General features: G+C 48.9%; 1 long non-coding RNA gene across 1 annotated transcript; it reads right to left on the bottom strand.

Annotated features, from left to right (window-relative positions):
* Positions 1–1,641: 1,641 nt before the first annotated feature.
* Positions 1,642–12,581, bottom strand: LOC128313473 (uncharacterized). Its single transcript, XR_008294239.1, has 3 exons — positions 12,241–12,581; positions 8,997–9,126; positions 1,642–3,961 (listed from the first exon to the last, which is right to left on the bottom strand). It is a non-coding gene; the product is annotated as an uncharacterized LOC128313473 (long non-coding RNA).
* Between the last annotated feature and the right edge of the window lie 12,993 nt (positions 12,582–25,574).

Below are 25,574 nucleotides of genomic sequence, written 5' to 3'. Positions count from 1 at the left end.
TTCAGGAGCAAATTTGAAGGGCTGGAAAGTCACCACTCTCCATGATGCCCAAAAGAAGACTTATAGGTTAGACCTAAGGCTTTGGCAGGAAAGTCTAATTAAACATGAAGAAAAATCTCCCTACTGATTCCGGTGCAAGACCAAGATCTAACAACAATGGAACTAACACATATGTGGAGCTTATTATGTATCTATAACTGACTTAAAATAAGCATTTTACACAAGCTAATAATTATCTCATTCACGCCGTGAGGTTGAGACTGTCATCATACCTATACTACAGACAAGGACACTGAGGCACATATGCCTAGCTTGTATCCTAACCCTGGCTTCTCTCTTGGTAGGAAAAAAAGGAGAATAATTAGGAGGTCAAAAAAACTTTAGGAACACTATCCTTTCTTTTTCATTCACTTCTCTCTTGCCTCTTTTCTCCCTCTGCCTGCTCCTCTCCCTCAGTCAACTCAGTACCCTCTCTCCAGTTGATGCCCATACATGTGGCTCCCTCTTCCTGCCACTGTTTATATGCAAATAGGTGGAAACACCCCCAAGAAGGCACTCACTGTCCCTCTCTCGCACTTGAGGAAACCCACACACAGACTTAACTGCTTTTGATCCTATCTTCTGTGATAGGGCAGTTGTTGCTCACATCTGTAGTCCTGGCCCATGGGGTCTCCCAGCCCAAAGCTCTAGATGGAGGATATCATTGTGAACAGCTGCAGGACCAGCCTGGACTTCCAGTCTAATCTGGGCCCCCAGGAAGCAATTTGCTCCACCTGGCATACTTCTGCCCTTTCCCTGGACACTGGAGTATGTCTGGGTGACTCATGCCCTCTCTCATTTCTGCCATCTGCACCTCCATCCTCTTTTCCTTTCTCCAATCTCTTTCCTCTTCCCTTTCCTCTTTCATCCTTTCATCCATCTTCACACATCCTTTCTCCCTCTTTTCCTCCTTTTTTCCTTTCTCATCTTTCCTTTATTCCCTCTTGCCTAGTTTTTATATGATAAACCCTTTGGTCTTTGAAAAGGACATTGGGCATTCCTCATATTCCATAAATTTCACAACTAAGGGGCTGCTGGTAGGAGAGCATCCCTACTAGGCAATCCCACCAGAGAGAAGTTTTTATGTCAAGAGAGGGAGATAGGAACCCATAATCCAATCTGTGGATAAGCATTAAGCAGTCACTAAATCCCTACAATCCTCAGAACAAATCCAGATCAACATTGCTGTCCACTTGCCCAACACAAATTGGGATAAGAAATCAGGTGGGGAGGGGCGCCTGGGTGGCTCAGTTGGTTAAGCAGCTAACTCTTGCTTTTCGCTCAGGTGATGATTTCATGGTCATGGGATCGAGCCCCATGCTGGGCTCCTTGCTGGGCATTGAGCCTGCTTAAGATTCTCTCTCCCTCTCCCTCTACCCCTTCCCTGCTCGCTCTTGCTCTCTCTCTCAAAAAAAAGAAGGAAGGAAGGAAGGAAGGAAGGAAGGAAGGAAGGAAGGAAGGGAGGGAGGGAGGGAGGGAGGGAGGGAGGGAGGGAGGGAGGAAGGAAGGGAGGGAGGGAGAGAGAAAGAAAAGAAAAGAAAAGAAAAGAAAAGAAAAGAAAAGAAAAGAAAAGAAAAAAGAAAGAGAGAAAGAAAGAAAACAAACAAATGAACAAATAGAGATCGGGTAGAGAGCTTTTTTCAGGGTTATGATAGAACTTTTTTAGTGTCTGTCTCCTTCCCCTACAATTTTAAGGTCTTCCAGAGCAAGAAGGCACCTGGAAAGGGACACTTGGAGGCCACAGAAACCACACATCCAGGGTCCCCCACCTGCCGTGGTATTCTTACCAAAATCTTCCATAATTGGCCCTGAATGGCATCGAAGGCTTAGTCCTTAGACCTTAAGTCTGCACTTCGGCAGGGATAGGGTCTGAGGTCACCTTTCATCCTCACCTGCTTCTCCTAGTCCCGGTGTTTGGGCACCCCCCCCCCCAAGCCTTGGCTCCCACGGCATCCTTTAGATTCTCTCTCTCCTTTATCTGTGAGTTTCTCACTCTCATCTCCTCTCTCTCCTCCATTCCTTCTGTCTTCTATCGCCCATCTTGGGGCTCCTCTGATCTCTTCTTCCCTGTCTTGTCCTTCGGTAAGGAGAAAGATCTGGTTTCAGCACCACGGACAGAGACAGCGGGTGCGTTGCCTAACTGGCTAGGCCCGTACCTAGAGTTTACTCAGGCCGAGATCTGTGCAAGTGGTGAGTGCCCACGAGTTTCTTTGGGTGTGTGTGAATGTGCGTGTGTGAGTGTGTATGCGAATGTGCTTGAGTCTGTGTGAACGCCTGTGCCTCTATGGGGCACACGCCTGTGGGCGTCTCTGGGTGCATCTGTGTGTTTGTATCTGTCTGTGCCGTGTCCCCGCCTGCTCCCCGCGTCCCTGGCTGAGAAAGGGGACGGGATGGGGACGCTCCGTTCTGGAAGTGGGGGAGGCAGCGGGTGGCTTAGTATCCCAGCCGGGCCTGGGGGCGTCATCCTTGCCCAGACGCGCGCCAGGCACCATGTGGCATGTGTGCCAGCCGGCACAGGCTGAGGGCATTCTGCCCAGCATGAGGGGAGGTGGGGAAGATGCAGGGAGCTAGGGACAGACAAGAAGAGTGGGGAGCTGAGCTCAGAACTCAACTCTGGGGCCAGACCCTTTCTATCCTGTGTGAACTCCACCCACAGGTACACACATGAAAAAATGTACAAGTTACTTGCCATTGTGAGGGTCTAGACAAACAGATAACTCACATCACACACACACATTTCCTGAGGAAAATGCACAGAAGGCAGGCGTGTTCTGGCTTGCACACATGTGTGCAAATCACCAGGTTCTTTGCACACAAGTTCCTGTACAAATGCACACACACACACATACAAACAACTAAGCCATTCTCAGAGGATGGGGCATATAAGAAGCATCTCTCTGTGTCACAGAGCAGGATCTCTCATTATGTGGGTGGGCACCCCCCTCCTATGATACCAGGCAACCCCTCTAAGGATCTTGTAGCTCCTATGACAACTCTGCCCTCCCCAACAAATGGGCAGACTTGCCCAGACCTGAGGGTGTCATCAGAGGTGCCTGCTCTCTGCACTCAGGGAAGGACATCTCTGTGCTTCATCTAGGAAAGAATGAGTGAGGGGGAAAAGGCATCCAAATATCTCCTGCCTTTCATCAGCCAGGCAGTTCTCATGCCCCCAGAGAGTCTGGTGTACTGGAGACAATCCTAGATTTCTCATCCCATTCTCAATACTAACTGGGCAGGTTATTTCTCAGTGAGATTTTTTTTTTATTTGAGAGAGAGAGAGCAGGGGAGGGGGGTAGAGGGAGAGAGAGAGAATCTTAAGCAGGCTTTGCATTCAGTGCAGTGCCCAGTGTGGGACTCAGTCCCACAACCCTGGGCTCATGACCTGAGCCAAAATCAAGAATTGGATGCTCACTTGACTGAGCCACCTAGGCACCTCTCTCAGTGAGATTTAAATATAATTCATGTAAGAGTTTAGCTCATTAACTGGTCACTATTATTACCATTATATTAACAGTATGGAAAGAGTGGTTAGCAGGTTTGGATGAAATAATGTAGCTGAAGCTTACAGCACAGTGTCTAACCATAGTGGATTCTCAATGAGCACAAGTACAGTATGAATTTAGTGGTAGAATTTCAGGAACTTAGGCAGTTAAAGGGAGCTGAGACAGAATTCTCCCTCCAAATGAAAGAAGCATGCACTCCCAAGTGCAACAGGAAGAATGGAAGTTAGACACAGACACACAAAAAAGCTGAAGGATGAGGTGGGAAGCAATAGAATCAGGTGGGGAGAGGGGACCCCCTTGGGGTGAAGCATCCAGACCTCCATCCTTCAGGGCCATGGAAGTCCTTAGAGTGTCTCTATTCCAAATCTGAAGTCTTTATCCACATGTCTTCCCACTTATTTCTTCTCTGGGCTTCATTTCTGTAAACAGCAGCATCCAATTAGTTGCTCAAGCCAAAAACCTAGAGTCATCGTTGAATTCTTCCTACCTCTCATTCTCCATATAGACTCTCACCAAGAACCACACCACTGATCCTTGCTCCAATATGTACCCAAGTCCAGGCTCTTCTCTCCTTCCTTAGTGCTTTCCTTTAAGCCAGATCACATCACCTCTCATCTGGGTCTCTGCTCTGACCTCCCACCTTGCCCTACTCTGTTCCATTCTCTCGCAGCAACTAGGGTAATCTTTTTAAATTGTAAGCAGGGCCTTTCACTCTCTGGCTTAAAATTTTCCAGCAGCTTCCTCAGCACATAGAATAAAACCCAAACTCTATCAGCTGGATTGGGTCCCTCCCTCCCTCCCCAGAGTCATCTGCCTCTGCCTCTCCCTCTCCATGCCTCATCCTCACTGGCCTTTCTTTCCACTCTGCACACACTAAGATAACCTCCCCACCCTAGGAACTGGATGGCTTTCTTGGCCCAACCAATCATCTTACCTTTCTCCCACTCTTCTTGGCTGGCTCCTTTTCATGCTTCAAGTCTGTTTGTCCACCCCCACCCTGAGAAACCTTTCGGATGCTTTTATCCAAAGCAGGTCCTTGGTTATTCTCTAGTACAACATTCTATTATTTCCTTTGCAGCATTTTAACTGTTGCCTTACTTTTTTTTTTGTCTGCCTGTCCTGTTGGTCTGTAAGTTCTCTGAGGGCAGGGACCATAGCATTTGTTCTGTCCCCATGGTAAACTCTGAGCCCAGCATGAAATAGGTACTTAGTGTGTTTGAATGGCAGAATTGATGAATGCTTTGATATCTTGAGGGGTGGGGGTGGGTTGAGCAGGTCCTGTAGCCTGGGCTCCAACCTGCCCCATTAGGGGTCTGTCTCATCTCTCTTCCTCTCAGGAACCGGTCTGCTGGCAGACTCCTAATTATATTTTACTTCACTATAAATCTTTTCGTTAAATATAATTGAAAAATACACCTTTTGAATCATCGCATTAACCTGGCATCCACTCTGAGACGGTAATTAAAAGCTTCCTAGAATGTCTCACCAGCTTGCGGAGAACTGACTTAGAGATCATCCTCTGTCAACCCCAAATGTGTATGCACTAGCCTCCCTGTCCCTAGAGAAGATAGAGGCCCTAATTTCAGGCTTGGGGGGCGGTGAGTATGTTCCCCCTCTTCTCTCTCGATTGGATTGCAGGATTCAGACAGCTGGGAGCAATGCCCAGACTCCTGACCAGCATTCCTCTGGGGCCTCAGGTCTGCTATCCTCCCCGTCCTCATTCTCTCCTCAGCTCCAGGCTCAGAGCTGTCCCAGGTGGAAGGTCAGGAAGGAAGGGGAAAAAGAAGGAACAAATGCTCTCCCAGCACCTAAATGAGTTGGATCTGTCCCAATAAGTCTTTGTAGCTCCCAGAAGGCAGGCTGTGGCATTGATGCTGGGAGAGGTTCTGCAATGTGGTAGGGTTAGAATTCAAAGTCAAAGCCAGGATCTGCGAATCTAACTAATAACATTGCCTCCTTTCAGAGTCCCAGTGTGGCCATTGGTGACTGGTGTCCTCAGGCCAGCCCCTCTCCCTTTCCAGGCCTCTGGTTCCTTAAACTCCAGGCCAGAGTTTAAGGATGAATTCTGGATTCATCTTTGACAATGCTCTTTTACACCTCATATCTGATTCAGAAGCAAATCTGTCTGCTCTGCCTTCAAAATAAATCCAGAATCTGACCACTTCTCATCATCCCACTGCTACCACCCTGGTCCAAGCGGCAGCCCCCTCTCTCTTGGATGACCACAGTTTCTGCCTTTGGTACCTTCAGTCTATTTTTGGTGAAGCAGGCAGAGTGATCTTAGTTAGTTAGTTAGTTAGTTAGTTAGTTAGTTAGTTAGTTAAGTTTAGTAGACTCCATGCCTAATGTGGGGCTCAAACTCACGACTCTGAGATCAAGAGCCACATGCTCTACCAACTGAGGCAGCCAGGCAGCCCAATTTTTTTTTTTAAATAACAGCTTTGCTAAGCTATAATTCACTCATTTAAAGTGTACAATTCAGGGCGCCTGGGTGGCTCAGTCAGTTGGGTATCCAACTCTTGATTTCAGCTCAGGTCATGATCCCATGTTTTGTGAGTTCGAGCCTCACATCAGGCTCTGTACTGATAGTGCGGGAGCCTGCTTAGGATTCTCTCTCTCCTTCCCTCTCTGCCCCTCCCTTACTCACACTCACGTGCTCTCTCTCAAATAAGTAAATAAACTGTAAAAATAAATAAAGTGTACAATTCAGTGGTTTCTTAGTATATTCATGGGGTTGTGACCATCACCACAATCAATTTTGAACATTTCATCACCCCATTTAACAGTCACTCCCCATTCCTCTCAACCCCCACAGCCCTCGGCAACCAAAAATAAAACATTACCTTCTCTAAGAAGCTTTTCCTGACTACCCCATCAAAAACTGCACCTCCTTTCCCTCTCCTTCCTTGCTTTATTTTTCTCTTTAATACATATCACCATCTAACATGCTATGTATGTCACACATTTATTATGTTCCCTTGTATTTTCCCCTTCTATTTGTGTGTATTCACACACAATCCCGCTGTAGGTAGAAGCTTTTTTTTTTTTTTTAATAGTAGACTCCCAGCACCTAGGACAGGACCAGGTACATAACAGGTGCTCAAGAAACAAATGTGGTATGAATGAACTCAATAATATAGGTATTGAGATCAAAGATCTCAAAAGTTGCATTCATGCTCTAGGGGCAGGCAATGAAGACTTATCCTGGGGTCCAGCTCTTGGGTGCATGAATTTATTTCTCTCTTCTTTTTTCTCTTTTCTTTCCTGCCCTAGACACAATGTTCCATTAACCTCCACCCCCTGGGCAATCCCTAACACCAACTCTCTTGGTGTTGTCCAGGGGACTTGGTCCTCCTCCTTCTCTCCTTTTGCCCTTACCACCCCCTGACTCTTCCCCATTCTTCATTTTCAGATTCAATCCTGGAGAACATTAAATGAATGGTCTCTGGAAAGCTATTGGAAGAATAATCAGTCTCACTGTCTGAGTCCCCCAAGAATGGTGGCATTCATTTACTGTGCCCATGACTTGGGCCAAGCCTTGAGTTGAGTGCTTTTGACTAGCACTGTAAGATAGAACTTTCCACAATGATAGAAATATCCTGTTTCTGTTCTGTTCAATATGGTAGTCACTAGCCAATATAAAGTTATTAGGCATTTGAAATGTGACTGAGGAAATAAATTTTAAATTTTATTAAATTTTAATGAATTTAAATTTAAATAGCTATATGTGGCTAGTGGCTTCCAATTGGGCAATGCAGATTTACACACATTATATAATCTTTATGATTATCTTGGAGAGTAGATATTATTATCCCCATTTTACAGATGAAGAGGAGTGGCTAATCATGATGAGAACCCACATTTCTTGGTTTCTAGACCCTTCTAAGGAGCTGTTTCAGGGCTTGGCGTAGGAGTTATATGTATGAGAAAGGCATGGAAAGACAGTCATTCATTTTTTTTTCACTCAGTGAGACTTCATTGAACCTCATCTGCTAAAGACTGGGGATATATCCACAAATCTCTTACCGCATAATCTTCTGGGACACATTTTTATTCCCATTTGACAGATGAGAAAATTGTGACTCAGCCAGATTCAGCAACTACCAGATTTCCCTGCTCCCTTCTTCTTCCCTCACCTTTACTCTCTCACCCCTACTCCCTTCCCCCAGCCCCAGTCTATTCTCCCTATTGGAGCAACTGTGATCCTTTGAAACATTTGCCTGATCATGTTTTCCCTCACTGGAGATTTGGTCAGGTTCCCCATTTTATTCCCAGAGAAAACCAAAGGCCTATGGGACCCCATGCATTCTGTGCCTCTCCCATTCCCACTCAGAACCTACCTGCTTCTCCTTTCCCCGGATCCCTCCAGTCCACTGGCCCCCTTGGGCCCTTCAGGCCCTGGCTTGCCTGTTTGCTGGCTGCTCCCTGATATCCACACTGCCAATTTCTTCATCCCCTGAAGGTCTTAGTTCAAATGCTGCTCTTCCAAATGAGGTCTACCCTAACCTTCAGCCTAAAATGGCAACCTCCACCCCCCCCCCGCAACCTAGATTTGTCATGAACTTTTCCCCCTAACACTTACCACCTACTAACATAATTTACTGATGTAAACGATGCCTATCTCCCAGCTAGAACATACATTTCTTGAAGGCAAAGATTTTTGTTTGAAATATTCTAGGGGTGCCTGGGTGGCACAGTCGGTTGAGCGTCCGACTTCAGCCAGGTCACGATCTCGCGGTCCGTGAGTTCGAGCCCTGCGTCAGGCTCTGGGCTGATGGCTCGGGGCCTGGAGCCTGTTTCCGATTCTGTGTCTCCCTCTCTCTCTGCCCCTCCCCCGTTCATGCTCTGTCTCTCTCTGTCCCAAAAAAATAAACGTTGAAAAAAAAATTGAAATATTCTAGGGCCTCAAATAGTGCCTGGCACATGGTAGGTTATCAGTGAAAATGTGTCAAATAAATGAACAAGCCTACTCTAGGTATTCCTGCTTTTGCAGCAGGAAGGCTCAGATTTTAACTTGAGCTCCTTTGCTTCTAAAGCCAGAATTCTTTCCCTCAAAGTCATTTTTTAACTAAGAATTCTCTCCAGTCCCCTCCCCAGGTTCTCTCCCTTAAGGGTGGCCCTGGGCTCACACAATTTCTAGCCTAGGTAGGGATATGAATTCCTTTATATACTCTTGGCTACAATGCCCAGGAATTGAACTAATTTTATCAAAACTCAGAGATCTTTCTTCAAGGCAGGAAGCCTGGGTCTGTTTTTCTGGCTGTGGCCCCAGCAGGTATCCCCCTCACCCCAACCCCAGACTCTGCTATTCCTTCCCCTCTCTGCTGAGGAGCCTAGACTTTTCCTTCTTTCAGTGGGGTAACTTGGGAATGTAGCCACTCCCACCACACCTCTGGATATGCAGTAACACAAAGGCAAGTAGGCATCATTTCCCCCCATCCGCTGACTTCTTACCCCATGAGGAAAGTGACAAGATATTTCCTCAAGGCATGGTGCATGGGCAGGACCTCTTCCTTGGAACAGGCAACTGGGATTGTTTGTGAGTCCATTAGGAGAATGGGAGTTAGATAACAGGAAGGCCTTCCTAAAGTTTGGAAATGAAACAAAGGTCTCTACTTATGGGCTAAGATAATGAAGTGCATTCATCTTTCTCTAACCCTGTCCTGTACCTCTTCAGTAACAGGTAAAAATGACTGCAGACTGTCCCCTCAGAGCTCATTCCTCCCCAATGTCTCTTCTCCTTCATTCTCCCTTGTCCCCTTTCCACCTCCCTTAGCTCAAAGCCACTTGCTGGGGCCCAAATGGAGAGACAGCTCCAAATGTGCCCCAGGGAATATTAAGCCATGTCCAGAGGGAAGAGCTGGTGTCTGATGTGCAGCCCAACCACCTTCTGGCAGTGAGGTTTGAGGGGATACCAGAGTCCAGTACCAGTTCTGCTGGATCACCACTGTGTGGTCCAGAAAAATCAGTCAACCTCTCTGAGCCTTAGCTTTCTCATCTGTAAAATAGGACTAACAAGATCTGCTCTACAGCATTGTGTGATTAGGAGATGGCTCATGGGAAGTTCCTGGCACAGGATAGGCACTTAATAGTTGGTACTGTTATGACTAATATTACTTAGGCTCCAGGATGCCCTCTCTTCCATCCCCATGGATGAGGGAGGGCCTTTTCCTCCATCATTCTCTATTCCTCCAGTTCAGATGAAAGTTCCAGATGGAGCCTCCAATCACACTCTGCTCTAATTGAACCTCTACACTCTGCTAGAATTCTTTTCCTAAAACTAACTTCCTGGAAGTTCCCCACCACCTACCAGGACACAGCAAGCACAGTGATTAAGAGTTTGGGTTCTGGGGTCAAACCTGGGTTTGATACTCAATTCTATCACTTCCTAGCTGTATCTGTTAGGCAAGTTATTTGGTATCCCTAAGCCTCAGTTTACTTATCTGAAAAACAGGACAACAGTACTTGCTTTGTGTGGTTGTTGCAATAAAGGCAATTGGTACAAAGCATTTGGCACATGGAAGATGCTAGCCCTATTATCATAATGACATGAAAAAATCATAAATCCTGAGCATGACATGCAAGGTTATCTATAGAAGTTAGACTTCCCAATTTTTAGAGCAGGATTGTCAGAATGAAGCACCTGGCCTGCGCATCCAACCTGTTTCCTGCCATCCTCCACACGAACCCTATGTTTTGGTTGGCACAGTGCGTTACTCACCATCCCCATGCTGAGACCTCTCTCAGTGCCTTTGCACATGCTGTTCTTACTACCTCAAAAATTCTGTCTCTCCTTGCCCAACTGGTAAACTCCTACTCATCAGTTAAGACCTAAGTCAAGCCTACTGCCCTCTGTGAAGCCTTTCCAGACCTAGGGTCTGGGATCACATCCTGGTGCTCCACCACTCCAGCCCTTTACCTCTGTTTAACATCAGGTAGAGAGCCACAGGCCTTAGGAGCAGGCTGCCTGGGTTGGAATTCTAGCTCTGCCACTTCCTACCACCTTATTTGTTACTTCACTCGGTTGTGCCTCAGTTTCCTGATCTGGAAAGTGAGATCATGATAATAATATCTCATAAGGGTCTGAGGAGTAAATGAGTTACTATGTAAAAATAATTTCGTCCCACACTTGGCACAGAATAAATGTCCAGTAAGGTGAAGCTGTCATAATTATTATTCCAGCCTCTTTTGCTTTCCAGGACAGAACTCAGTCTACATGTTGGTCTTCCAGACCAGGCTATGAGATTTGAGGGTAGGGGCTGGAGCTGATCCATGAAGCTCATGCAGAGTGGATACTTGGCACCTCTGCCAGGGTGGACAGTCACAAAATCTCTCCTTTATCAAGAGCGTTCTCATCTGTCCTTCAGGATAATACTATGAAACTGGGTCCAAGGTTCTTCCCACTTTACAGATGAGGAAATTGAGGCCCAGAGGAAAAGCCTACAGGTCCTAGTAAGCAAGCAAGTAGCAGGGCCAAGTTTTACCCTTGGACTCAGATGACTCCAATCACCTCCCCCTCCCCAGCCTCAGTTTTCTCATCTATGGAATGGGATGGTAGCTGTTTTTCTAATCTCTCAGGTTTACTGTATGGACTAATATATATAAATATAAAAGAAGAATGGGGTTTGAGTCTCCCCTTATAAATTGGGTAATGCTTTGTCTAAGATAAAAATAAGAACTTTTCTGGGGGTGAAACTGAGGAGTAGCTGAGACTCAAATGGTCCTGAAGCCCCAATTCACCCCTCTCCCTAGGGCTTGTCTGCAGCCTGGGGCCAATTCAGCAACCTTCCTCCTTTCCTGGGCCCACTGCCAGCCCCTCCACCCCTTCCCCCTACCCATTGCCACTGGAAGACAATGGTGGGCAGGCCCGGCCTTTGTGAGAGGGGTCAGGCCAGTTAATCTCAGACTGGGCTGGGGAGGGGCATGTAGGAGGACTAGGGGAAGGGAGAGGGGGCTGCATGTGGGGACAGACAACAGAGGGCTTGTGAGGGTCTTGGGGGGGGGGGGGTGGAGAGACACTAGAGGCCAGGGGCCTGAGGAGTAAATGCTTCAAACAGGCTTTGGGGAGCGTTTCCTCCGAATGTAGATTTGAGCTCCTATTAAACTTGCCAAAAATTTGTGTTAGCTAATGGATTCTTAATTCTGTCTAAAATGAGAGAGGGAAAATTATGCCATTCATCTTGTATTGGTTTGAAATTACATCTGACACCTAATCGATCATACTGTGGAACATTAACTCTTTGGAAGAGACCCAACTTTTCCTCTCTCCCCTGCTTTCCAGCGCTCTCGAGCCACCCCCACCCCGATTCCTTCTTTTGTATTTCATTAACTAAGCAAAGCTTTGGCTGTCTCTGGGGGTGAGGGGTGGGAGTTAGGGAAAGTGTTCATTTGAATCAAAAGAGATAACTAGGCCCCCCAATCTTTTGCCCAAGACCAGGGCCCCTGCTTCCAACCTTCAAGTGACCTCTCTCTTCCTGCATTTTCCTATGTATTCCGAGATCTAGAAAAGCAGAAAGAAAGAAAGGCGTTGGGGTGTGGGGCGACCTCAGAACCACCTTGGGGGCACCAGAGAGAGGCCTGGAGCCAGGCAAAGCTGAGCTAGCACCTGGGGCTAGGGCAGGGGCCGTGGCAGGGGGTTCACCTGCGACTTGCTTGGCAGATGGGTGAGGAGGAGGAGGGCAGATGACAATAGATTTACCTCTGGGGATCCTGATGAGCTCTGACTGAAAACCCCAACTCCAGACCGGCTTTCCAGGAGGAGGACTTTCTGGCAGCAGAGACAACCCACTGGAGGCCAACAGACCTGGGCTGGGATCCTGGCTTCATTCCTGACAAGCTGTGTGACCTTGGGCAAGTTACATAATGCCTCTGAGTCTCAGTTTCCTTCTCTGTCAGAGCAGGATAATAACACAGGCATAGGGCTCAGGTGAGGACTAGATGAAATAATCCAGGTAAAGGGGGAACAGAGCCCATTGCCAGGCACACAGTAGGTACCCAATAAAGGTGACAGAATCCGGATCAACACTCCCCTTCCCTGATACTTCTACTTCCCCACTTCCCTTCCCACCCCCCTTCTTCCCTTTTCTCTCCTACCTCCAGTGCCTGGTTCCCAGGCAGACCTGGGCTGAGAAGCCACGAGGTCAGGTCTGTAAGAGCCAATGTCTTCTCCTAAGAGGACACCAAAGGAGGCCTAGGCCCCCTGGGTCTCTGCAGGGCCCCTAGCCCTCTTCTTTCCTGGAGCTCCTCTGTCTCCTCCTAAAGTTGTAGGGGTTGTCTCCTGCATGGAGAGCTCTCTTAGCACCTTCCACCCTGCCTGGGTCTCTGGAGGAAAAGGAGCTCTGGGAAGTGAGGCCAGGAGGAGGGGCACCCCAGCTGGGAGAGAGCCACTTGCTTTTACTCAACATCCCTGACTTCTCCTGTGGTTTCCAAAGGGTGTGTCCCCAGTTTGATTATCCCATATTTTATCAGGAAGGGGTGGATTGGGCGGGGAGTGGGGGCTTGTCACTCAAGAGCAAGGGAGGACAAAGGGAACCAGGTAGGTGTGAGAGTGGGGAGGGGGGCAGGGACATCACCCCCATCTCTATTCCCTGGGAGGTACCATGGATTCTCCCTCAGGTTGGCTTTAGGCACTATGCGAAAAGAAGCTTCCACAGCCCTCCAGCTCCATGTGAAGGGAGTCATCATGGAAGGAATGTGGCATGCACCTCTGGCACAGAGGACGCATGGGGGCTGAGGGCCTCTTTCATTGTATATCAGGGTAGTCTCATCTTCTCAGCATAGACTTCATTCTCAGTAAGCACCCATAAATACCTGAATGAGTGAATGTACAGGTGAAGGGACCTGGCTGGTTTAAGTGACCAGTCAAGGTCACATAAGGAATCATTAACTCCTATCAGGTATCTGCTCCAAGTGCCAGAAAGAACTGCCTAGAATGCTCCGACTGTATTCTTGAGCCTTGTGGAGGAGCCCCGTGTGAAGACTATGAATAATGGTGAAACATCACCCAGTACCCTCATTTTACAGAGGAATGCAAGACTAAGAAAGGGGGTCCGATTGACCAGGGCCACAGGGTGAGGCAGGGCAGCTGAGGATGTGAGGCCCTGGCTCTCAGTCCAGTGCTCTTCTGTACCCACATCATGAATCTGAAGGGACATTTTCTAGGCCTCTTGTCCATTCCCAGCAGAGCCTACGTGGTTTCTGGGGAATGGGCTGGAGTTTTGGGAGGGAGTCCGGAGAGCTGCTGAAAGAGGCTTTCCCTGAAGAGAGAAAAGCAGAGGGGGGTGGTGAGGTTTCTTAACTCCCTCTCCCGCCCCAACACACATACAAACACACAGCGGCAGGAATTTTATTTCCAAATGTCCCTTCTCTGGGGAGCTTGCTGTTTCCCAGGAGACGCCTGGTGGAGATGCCCCTTCCTGCCAGCCTCCCTGGCAGCCACTAGGCGGCTGTGGCTCCCTTTTCTGCCTAGAGACGCCACAGCAAGGGTCCCACGTGGTTTGTATTAATAGGAAGTGGAGCCCAGGACTACAGACACAGAGGATGGAACAGTCCAGCCAGGGGTGGGTGGGCAGCCAGGCCAGTAGACTGAGGCAGCCTCTCCCAGGGCCACATTGATCAAGGGCCCCAGGCAGCCTGGCATGTCTAGATACATGTGCTGACCTGCTTCTGGTCACCAGAGAAAAAAGAAAACAATCCTCCCTGACATCTTCTTCCCCAAACTGGAAATGTTTTTGTGTTTTTATCTTAAATATAAAAGTAATGCATGACTGTTACAAAAATAGATAATTCCAACAAAACAGAATGAACAAAAGCTCCAGACTCAAATTTTAGGATCTGTCTTTTCCCATAGGAAAGCAATCAGCCTCTAGCAAAGAGTCCAAGGCAAAAGTCTGCTTTGTTCAGGAAGAAGTGGGAAAGTATCATGACACTGTGGAAAGTTCTAGAATTTTGGAGGTCCTCCTGAAGCAAACACCCTTATACTGGAGAGACTGCTATGTGTATCTGTCTGTTTTCCCCTCAGAAGATCAGCCGCTTCAGAGTGGAGTTCTTCCCAGTCACTCTGTGTTATTCCCACACTTCCACCTTCTGGGTGCACCATGCTGCCCCAGTGTGGTCACCCAGGAAATGTGGGTTGGAAGAATAAATTCATGAACTTACAGATAAGGAAACAGACCCAGAGATAGACACTGAATTGCCAGAGTGGCCCAGATCATGTTCACAAATACAATGATTGCCACAGCTCTGGAAAAAACTGGCTTCAAATTCTCCACCAGCTCCCTCTTCCCCAGGGCTGTGGAGAGCTAAAGATTGGAGTTAGCCAAAGAGGGCAGGGCTACAGAAGAAATTTCCCAGGTCTGGCCCTTGGACAGGACAGCTCTGAGGCACTAGAGGGAGACTGTCAGGTCTTGTAGGAAGAGAGGCCCCACCCAAAGAGGGATGGGAGTGGTGGAGAGTCTGATGTGAATTTAGAAATTAAATCTATGCCAGGCCAGTGAGGTGGAGAGCAGTTTTGCCCTTCTACCCTGACAAGGAAGCAGATCTGATTGGAAGTTTCCACGTCACCTTCCAGTTAAGAAGGGATTTAAGTATATGGAGGAAACTTACCTCCTTCAAGGAGAAGGGACGGATTCATCCAACACAGCAGCAGGGATGGAAGCCAGCCCCTCATCTCCCTTTCTCTTCCTTGCTAGAGAGTCCCATTAACCATTGATAACTGTCAAGGAGGTCTTAACCCCATTTTACAGATTAATAAACCAAGGCTAAAAAAGGTAAAGTTACTTGCCCAGGTAACAAACCAAGTGGCAGGACTAGAAAGGCCCTCCGGCCTGGCTCCCGGATGCTCTTTCCACTGAGGCCTCACCGCAACACCTGGAGTAGGGAGCCACCATTTTGTGGCCAGACCACCCTCTGCTAGATTTGGGCACAGGTTCTCTAATTCACAGAGGCCCGTGGGCTTCGTTTGAGCTCAGATCCTTGCCGTGTCCAGTGTTGTTTGGGCAGACCCTGTCCCTGCTTCCCCCTGAGAACTGGATTTAAGGCGCCTAGAGAGGCCTGCAGTCACCCGGGCTTGGCCCACGTGATCAGTGCTCCTGGAAGATGTCACCTTTCCCATTTTGCCAAGGCTTCTTCTGAAGTTCTCAGTCCATCACTGTGCTCCCTCCCCACCCCAAACCCTCCAGACTTTCGGGTTAGGGTGCAAAATTTTTGCCAAGGGCAGGTCCCAAGACCCGCGGCGTTCATGGCCCAGGGCAGGCGCCTTGGGCGGTAGCACTGAACCGGGCCCGCCACAGCTCCGCTCCTCCTTTGGGCCCTCCCCGCCCACGAAGGGGGGCAAAGGCTGCCCCTGCCCTTCCTCCTTGACCTGTCCAGCGGGCCGCAGCGGGGCACCGAGGGGCCGGCAGCCCGAAGAGCGGCTGGGGGCGAGGGCCGGGGAAGGGGTCCGCAGATGCCGCCTCGGCCCCCCTTCCCTGACCGGGGCCCCCACGGTGTCGGGGAGCAGGAGGAATCAATCAGGATAATGAAGCCGCAGCCTGCCACGCACCGCGGGGGCACTGAGGAGCCGGGGCCAGTGCCAAGTCCGCCAGACGGTTCGGAGGAGCCGAGCCCGGCACGGCCCGGCGGCGGCGGCGGCGGCGGCGGCGGCGGCGGCGGAAACCCGGAGCCGGCGCGGAGGCCGGACGAAGCACCGCGCAGGTCCTTGGCAACAGCGCCTTGGCAACCGGGACGCCTGAGAGGAATCTTAAAGCTGCAGAGCCTCCTTTCCTCACCGCTGCCTCCTCCTGGACCTCAGGGAAAAGGGTCGTGCCCAGAGTTAGTGGTGGGAGTCAGGCCCTGTGCCGCTCGGGACTTGGGGGTCCAACTCATACCCTTACTCCTTCATTCATCAAATGTAGATTGAACCTACGTGCCCAAGCACGGGCTAGACACTGGGGAGGGGAACGGGCTGTGATTAAAAACATGAACAAAGTCCTGCCAAGAGGAGTTCACAGTCTAGCGCGTAAGGCAGACCAGACTGGCTGAGGTGAGCAAAACCCCGTACTACCCAGGATGAAGGGGCTTAGGCTGGAGGGCTGAGGGGCTATTACAAAATAATCCTGCAGCACCTGCTTTGTTCTAGGCCGTGGGTTAGTTTGTTCCTGGACTGTGCTATTATCCCTCCAAAAGTCCTGTGAGATGGGTACTATTTTCATTACCATCATTTTCGATCCTATTTTAAAGAAGAATAATCAGGGGCACCTGGGTGGCTCAGTCAGTTAAGCCTCAGACTCTTGATTTCCGCTCAGGTCATGATCTCATGATTAGTGAGATCGAGCCCCTCATTGGTCTTTGCACTGGCAGTACAGAGCCTGCTTGGGATTCCCCCGCGCTCTGCTCCTCCCCTACTCACACGCACTCTCTCTCAAAATAAATAAGTAAACATTAAAAAAAAAAAAAAAACAAGATGAACAATCAGAGGTCCAGAGTGGCAAAGGGACTTTTCCAAAATCCGATATCATGTTTTGGACAATTTAGGACTTTTGACTCTGGCCAGCTTTCATTGCAGCATGATGTCTGGAAGGTTAGACCTGAGTGAGGACTTCCCAATACAAATCATGTAGGAAATGAGAAAGAGTAGCTGAAGGTAGAGATGGCTACTTCTCTCTTCTGCTGCCCACTAGACCAACCTTGTCTGCATGGCAGGCCTATATGTAAGCAGAGACAACTAGAAGGGGTGACCTCCAGAGGTCCCCCTGGTTCTGCAATTTGATGTCTCCTGCCTGAAGTCTAGGCACTGTGCCACCCTTCTGGGCAGCAGTATTTGGCAGGGGGCTGCAAACTAGGGGAGATTCCAGCCTTCTGAAACAAGGGGTCAGGGATGATGGGGGAGGATTAAAGGGGTGGGAAGGGGCTTTGGCAAAAGAAAGCCAGAGTCAGTATCAATAGGAAGACTGGGCTTCATCTTCCCTTCTCTTGTCCACCTATCTTTCTCTTTCTGCACATCCATTCAGGTAAGAAATTTGTGCCAGGGCCTGGGGTAGGCTCAGAGACCTTTGGGAAGGCAAAAAATCACGCTGACTTTATAGCCAGACTCATCTGGTTTCAAATCCTGGCTCTGCCACTTATCAGCTATGTGAGCTTGGGCAGGTGATTCAGTCTCCCTGAACCTCACTCAGTTTCCTCCTCTATAGAGTACAGACATTAGTATCTACCTTTCAGGGCTATTGTGAGACTTAAATGCATTGAGAAAAATGTATGTATGGTGTCGAGCACATGGTAGATGCTTAACAAATGATAACTTTAAAGATCTCTTTATTTTGATAGTCTGATAATGGCTCCCAAAGATATATCTACCTCTTAATCCCTGGAATCTGTGAATGTTACCATTCTGGAAAAGAAGATCTTTGTAGATGAGATTAAGTTAAGAATCTTGAGATGCAGAGGGGGGGCCTGGGTTGCTCTGTTGGTTAAGCGTCTGACTGGCTCAGGTCATGATCTCATGGTTCGTGAGTTTGAGCCCTGAGTCAGGCTCTGTGCTGACAGTGTGGTACCTGCTTTAGATTCTGTCTCTCTCTCTGCCCCTCCTCTGCTCATGTTTTCTCTCGCCTGCGCTCTCTCTTTCTCAAATAAATAAACATTAAAAAAAAAAAAAAAGAATCTTGAGATGCAGAGATTATTCTGGATCATCTGGGTGGGCTCTAAATGCCACCACAAGTGTCCTTATAAGAGAGAGGCAGAGGAAGATTATACACACAGAGAAGAATAAAAGGTGATGTGAAGACAGAGGAAGAAATTGGGAGTGATGCAGTCACAAGCAAATAAATGCCAAAGACCACTAGAAGCTGAAAGAATAGATTCTCCCTTAGGGCTTCCAGAGAGAGAGCACAGTCCTGCCAACACCTTGATTTTGGCCCAGTGAAACTGATGTTGAACTACTGGCCTCCAGAAATTGTGAGTGAATAAATTTGTTGGTTTTTGTTTTTGTTTTTGCTTTGTTTTGTTTTGTTTTTAAGCAACCAAAGTTGTGGTAATTTGTTACAGAAGCTATGGAAAATGAATACATTTACAATGGAGTTTCCAGCTTTTTTTTTTTAAGTTTATTTATTTATTTTAAGAGAGAGAGAGAAGGCACAAGCAGGGAAGGGGCAGAGAGGGGGAGAAAGAGAGAATCTCAAGCAGGCTCTGCACTGTCGGCTTAGAGCCTGACTTGGGTTCAATCTCTCAAACCACAAGATCACGACCTGAGTCAAAATCAAGAGTCAGATGCTTAAGCTTAACCAACAGAGCCACCCAGGAGCCCCAGTGGAGATTCCATCTTGAACAAAACCCAGTACCTTCCCTCTAGGAGTTCAAAGTCCAATGGGAAATGAGAGAACTAAACAGTGCATAGGGATGCCCAGAAGGTAGAAGAGGAAGGTAGGTAAGGCTGTTGGAGTTAGGGAAGAAATTAGCCAGGTGAGGGGCTAAAGCAGGAAGGGCATTCCAAGCAGAGGAAACAGTGTCAGTAAAGGGGTAGGGAAGAACACTGACTTTAGAAGACTGTCCATGTTTGGGAGGACAGGTGCATGGGGATGTAGGGGGTGGTATGACAGAACTGCTGAGGTAGTTGGCAGGGGCAAGAGGGCCAAGTAGTTTCCAACCCAGAATGGAATCAACCCCTCCACTTTGTGCTGCACTGGGCTTCAAATCAGAGAATGCTAGACTGACCCTAGGCCTTAGAGACCATCCAGTGCAGTCCTCCCATTTCACACATAGGGAAATTGAGGCCCATAGAGAGTGAGTTCATCGAGGGAATAAGCTACAATAAGATGGCTACACTCTGGCCTCTCTCTTGAGCCTCCCTCTTGAGTGTTCCATGTCTGAGGGTCTCAGAGATGCTGCCTGATGGTCCCTCTGTAGAACACATCCAAAAAACACAAGCCCTGTGGTCTCTAAACAAAGGGAGTGATTTGCATATTATTTGCATGTTGCTAATTAGATGAGAGAAGCAGATTCACTTAGCCTTCTCCCTTTGTGTCCCCCTGTCCTATGTCCTTCTCATGGAGTTCTTCTTCCTCATCCATCTGTTGACCTCAGCAACTTCTCCCATAATTCCAGCCCAAGCCTCTCCCCCAAAGGCCCCTTACTCAGCTCCTGCACAACCCCTTCTGTATTAAGTATTTGGTCCTGTCTGGAAAAAGTACCTGGTGGGTCTTTAGTCTGAGTGGAGGATCTTGGAGCAGGTTATGGTAGAAAGGGAGGTGAGGGGTGTTCCAGCTTGAAGTTTTCTCTGGGAATGGGAAACAGTGAGCTCTGTCTCCTTATAGTCCAGGGGCTATCTGAATGGGGCTATGGAGTTGGAGGGGGGGAGAGTGCTCCTTGGGGATCTGGTGGGCAGGTGCCAGCTGCATGCCCCAGGCCTGCCCCAAGCCTCTTGGCTGGCAGCCACACCAGTCCGTGAAGAAGCTGGCTTCTTTGAGGAAGGAGGATTCCTGGGGAAGGTCAGGAAGCATCCCTTGGCCTGGCAGTCTAACATGGAAAAGGCTGAGGTTACCATGAGAGTTCCTGTGGATCCTCCAATGGGGACAGCACATCCAGATTCTTAATGGCTGTCATCAACCTAGCTCACAAAAAATGTGAGGCGCTGTGCTCAACTGAGCAGTGTCTCCTTGAGGGTAGGCACTCAGTAAATGTTTTCTGATAATGAGGGGCCACCTGTCTCATGAGAACAGGTAAGGAGGAAAGGGGGCCACAGAGAGGCATAGATTCTGCCTCTCTCACCTCTCATTAGCCTCCTCTTTCCTCTGAAATCAAAGCTATGCCCAGCGCCTCTCCCAAGTGAGATGTATAGGCTTGTCATATGATGACCACCAGAGAAGGCACCACACTGTAATCAAGACAGGTGCACAGGATGAGCACAGGTATCCCTAACCCCTATGCTGGCAGAGTTGCTGTGGCGCTTCATCACCATCATGGCTGACTCAAGGTAGCTGCCAGGAGCTGGGGAACATTGGTGCATTAGGATTCATGGAAAAACATGGCTCAGGCTAACAACTTGCAGAAACCAACCTGGTTAGGACAGTGGTCTGGATGTGGGAAGACTGCTCTGCATATGTGAATAATTCTTCTCCGTGCATGGGTAATAAGTGAGCTGCGTGTACACATGCTCCACGGGGCTTCAGCAAGCATCCTGACCTGCATGCACATATCCCAGCGCGCACAAGTGTATACTGCACAGGAGTGTCTTCATGGAATTCCATCTTCCTTCTTTCCTCCTCTGGGTCTTCTCTTCTTGTTTCCTGGTAAAATGGGAAGTGGCGTAGGAATATTAGTTTCACTATCCCCAGCCTTGATCCCTTGTGTTGAAGTTCCCTGCCTCCATTTGCCCATGACAGCAACTGGTGGATTCCCTCTTGGTCTTGAGTTGAGGGATCCCAGCTCCTGGGATGACCATCTTGCATCTGACCTGGTGTGTACCATGCCACTTCCTCATCTAGTGTCCAAGTCGAGGGGAGAGGTGAGAGGAACTAGGGTGATGCTACAGGAGTGGGAATAGGAAGGGTGGATCAGATACTGTTCGATTTTGCCTGGGTCCCTCTGGAGCACTGCTGCTCATTTAAAATTCCGATTTAAAGCCGAGCGGCTCTTTAAATTTCCACATTAGCATGCCGCCCTGATGCCAGGCCAAGATGTTGGGATGGATTTGGCAGGAACGCCTCTAACAGCAGCAAGCAGCAGCATTTGCCAGCAATAAAACAACGCATGAATAAAAGAAAGCCGGCTTGGCAGCAGCAGCAGCCCAGGTAGCTGGGTGAGCCCAGGAGGGGCCCTCATATTTGGGGCTCAGAGGCATGAAGGCTTGTACAGGGGCATGTGTGAGTATAGGCCTCTGTGGCGGTCTTGCCTTCCCCCCTCACCCTCAATCTGTGCCTGCGGTGGAATTTGGGGTGAGGGCCCAGGCAGGATTGGGGTTTCTCCCCTGTGCCTGTCCCACCTCCTTCCCCACAGGCTTATCTTCTTTGAGGAGACAGATGTTGCCTTTGATGAGGACATAGGGACTTGGCCCAGAGCCTGAGTTGTCCTACTTCATTAGGGACCCAGAGAACAGGTGGGGTCAGAGAGAGCAACAATGCCTAGAGTGGCTTCCAGGTCCATGACCCCAGGTACTGGGGTGCTGGGGGGCACTGTCAGGACAAGGCTACTGGGTCAAAGACACCATGAGGACTGAGTATTGATGCCAAGCTGGGTGGGAGAGATGCTCTGGGATGGGCAGTTGGCTAGAATTGGGAGTGGTCTGGGAGAGGAAGGGGCTGCCAAGCCTGATGTAACATTAACTTCCTGCAGATTCAGGTATTTTGTTTGAGGTCAGATGGCAAGGGCAGCAAAGATGTCAGATAAAGCCCCTGGGCTGAAGGCTGGGCACCTCCTAGAGGTCATTTTGTCCATTCCCTGCTTCCCAGGGTCTAGAGACTACAGCCCCAAAGGACTGGCTGCTGGCTCCTGTGTTCCTCTGCTCCAATCACCTAGCTGAGGATCATCACTATCGCCCCAGACATTTCAAAGAACAAGCAGATTGTCTTGTTCTCACCATCTATCCCTCCTACTTGGTCAAACCATCTCCTTCTCTGAAGTCCAGGGGAACGGGACAGGAGCAAACAGAGGAGTGGCAACAGATGGTCTCTGTAGTCTCAGCTAAGGCAGAAAAGAGGGGTTTTCTTCAGAGCACGCTTTTCTGATGGAACTCCTCTCTTCCACCTCATGAGTGATTTCAGGACCCACATGGAGAGTTGTTGGGACTTTGAATTCTCTCCATCCCTGGAAAAGCTGGAGAGCATACAGGCAGGTCCAGGCACTGGTAAGGTAGGGGCCTCATATCCTGAAACTTGGTTTAGTCCTGTCCTGATGGATTTCTCCCCTCCCAGGGAGAATGAGGTGGCCTGACCTCCCAGGCACCCTGTTCTCTGGTCCATACATTGGGGATGACTCAACTCTGGGGTGTGGAAGTGGATAAAAAACTGAGTTTAGGCCAGAGGGATGTCTTTTGTCATTTATTCATTCATCCAACAAATATTTACCAAATAGTTGCTTTATGCTAGGCACTGTGCTGGGCACTGGGAGCACTTTGGTGAATACAGATAGACGTGGTCACTGTCCTCGTGGAACTTTCCATCTGGTGGGGGAAATAGGATTATTATTATTCAAATGACTGCACAAATAAGTGTGAAATCACTGTTCTAAGTGCTCTGAAAGAAGAATATACAGTACCGTGAAAGTGTATAATCGGGGGACTTGGCTGAGTCCAAGGAGTTGAGGATGAGCTTGCACAGGAGACAGAGAAAGAGCAGCCAGAGTGTAGAAGAATTGGCAGTGAAATCATAGAATCAAAGGAGAAGTTGGTCAATTGTGTTGAGAGATGCTGAGAGCTCATGAGACACCTATTCACCCTGACACCTCACCTGCTAGTTGTGAGTACAGGTATGGGAAGTCTCTGGCATTGTGCCTGGCTCACAGTTGGTGCTCTGTAATGTTAGCTCCCTTTCCCCCCTCCCCAAGCTGAGTCCTCCCTCCAGGGATCCTAGATTTCTGAAACAAAGGGGCCGCTTAGTCTCAGCCTCCTCTGTCAACTCAGACCCCAACCCCTAGCCATCCAGTCCTCAGTGAGGGATTCTGGGCTCCTCCCTGCCTCTTCACATTGGTCCCATGGAGCCCTACCATTTCCTAACCTATTTCCTCCTTTGCGTTGGCATTCCATGAAGAGGGGCTGGGGGCTGGGTCTCATAGAAAGATGTCATTCTGGCTCTGCTTCTGGGCTGAGTCTGAGAAGGGAAGAGTGTTGGAATCCTCAGCAGCTCCCAAAGCTGCCCAGGGTGAATCTGAGTGTCTTAGGTAAGGAGCGGGAGTAGTTGGGGAGATGGGAGGGGGGCTGCCCACCCAAGGCGGCGTAGAGCCCAGAGCCTTTTCCATTGCAGACACCCCATCTGTCTCCCACAGAAGGCTCGGGTTGGAGGAGGTGCCGAAAAGGGGGGTATGGAGGGTGAAATTGTACAGTCTGTGATCTAGTATGACGGCAGTAAAGGTGCTGACTGGGGAGAAGGGTGGAGGGTCAGGGTGGGGTGTTGGCTGGGAGAACTAGAGGTCAGAAGCTGGGACTGGAGGTGGGGAAGATGACAGGGATACTCTGTGCTACCCTCCGTAAGGAGCCCTGTGTTTGATTTTGATTTATAGCTCCCTACCCCAATGACCACAGGGCAAAGAATCACACCCTTCTAGTCAACAGACCAGTAGTGTTCCTAAGCCAAGGACCGGGCTGGATTCATAGCATCTCCCTCTCTCCAGCAGTCAGACCTTTTCCAGACCTTAAAATAATATTTATTTAAATTTGGCAGTTTTCAGAGTGTTTCCTTTCACATATCACTATAATTGATCCCGCTAAAATCTAGGGAGGTAAACATTATCATTCTTGATCTATAGATGAAGCAACAAGGAGTTTAAATAATTAAGTGGGGGCGGCTGGGTGGCTCAGTCAGTTAAGCATCCAACTCTTGGTTTCAGCTCAGGTCATGATCTCATGGTTTGTGAGTTCAAGCCCCACATCAGGCTCTGTGCTGACAGCATGGAGCCTGCTTGGGATTCTCTCTCCCTCTCTCTCTCAAAATAGGTAAATAAACTTAAAAATTAAAAAAAAAAAAAGATTAAGTGAATAACTTAGATCACAGGAGAGTAAGGAGAGGGGGCCCTAACCTAGGTGTTCTGACATGCAGCCACTAGGTTATCCTTAGGCCTTCCTTGCTCCTCATTTTTGGTGATTCTGTACAGCCCCCACTGCCAGGTCAGGTTGGGGTCTTCTAGTAGATAGCTCAGAATAACTCCTTCCCTGTGACTGACAAACGTTGAGAGATCCCAGGCCTTTGGGAGATACATACATCCACATAGCTCCCACTCCTGGATACCAACATCCTGACACTAGGAAACTGGACATCCCAGAGGGATGGGCCTCCCACATATAGAAATATGAGAGGGCTCTAGACTGGAAGTGGTCAGGAAATGAAGGCAAGGCAGGGGGTGGGGAGTGGAAATTGCCAGCCCAGTTAGTTACCCTGTTATGGTCCACTCCAGGTCCTGAGTAGACCCTTGGGAATCCCTGTGGACACCCCCTCCCCACAATCCAAATTCTTTCTTTTTTTTTTTTTTAATATTTTATTCATTTATTTTTTTGAGAGAGAGAAAGAGAAAGTGAAAGAGTATGAGCAGGGGAGGGACAGAGAGAGAGGTAAACACAGAACCTGAAGTAGGCTCCAGGCTCTGAGCTGTCAGCCCAGAGCCAGACACGGGGCTTGAACCCACAAACTGTGAGATCAGGACCTGAGCCGAAGTCAGGAGCTTAACCGACTTAGCCACCCAGGCACCCCCCCCCTCCACATCCCAAGTTCTAAATACTCCCCCCCACCACCTATATTTAAGAGAATATGATTCCACAGCTTTCCTACCTACTCCAGTCTTTTTTCCCACTCTTCCCTTTGGAAGTTCTTCCTCAGGTATAACTTTATTTCTTCAGGCTACAGCTTAATCCCTTTAAAAGCCCTTTAAAACAGGTGCCAAGGGAACCCAAGACAGGGCTTGGGTTATTAAATATAAATAGACAGGGGAGGGGAACTGAATATAGTCAGATATTTTATCTCCCAGTCCCTGCAAGTTATTGGGAAGAAGGCACTAGTGGTTGCTAAGCAACAGGTCTCCATAGAGGACAAGGCATGAGAGGAAAAAGCCTCTTTTGAATATTGAGGTGAGAGGGTAGGGAAGGTGGGGTCAAAGGGCTATGGACTGGCAGGTCTCGGGCTAGGGAATGATTGGTTTGTCCTCCAAGAACAGCCCTATTCCCCAGGCCTTAGTCAACTCCGCCTTTACAGTTTTTCGGATTGGTGGAAGGAGGAAGGCCTCAGGCGCTCCTCCCTTCCTGCCAGGAGGAGGGAACCTGGTTTCCATAGCAACCCAGAAACAATCCTGACCTTGTTTTGCTTATGGCTTCTCTGTAACCCCCTTATGGAGCACCAACTATCATGGACCCTTTTCTCTGAC

Source organism: Acinonyx jubatus, chromosome E1 (assembly GCF_027475565.1).
Source record: "Acinonyx jubatus isolate Ajub_Pintada_27869175 chromosome E1, VMU_Ajub_asm_v1.0, whole genome shotgun sequence".
Classification (NCBI taxonomy): domain Eukaryota; kingdom Metazoa; phylum Chordata; class Mammalia; order Carnivora; family Felidae; genus Acinonyx; species Acinonyx jubatus.
Note: the sequence above shows the minus strand (reverse complement) of the source record. Positions and strands in the feature narration are given on the sequence as shown.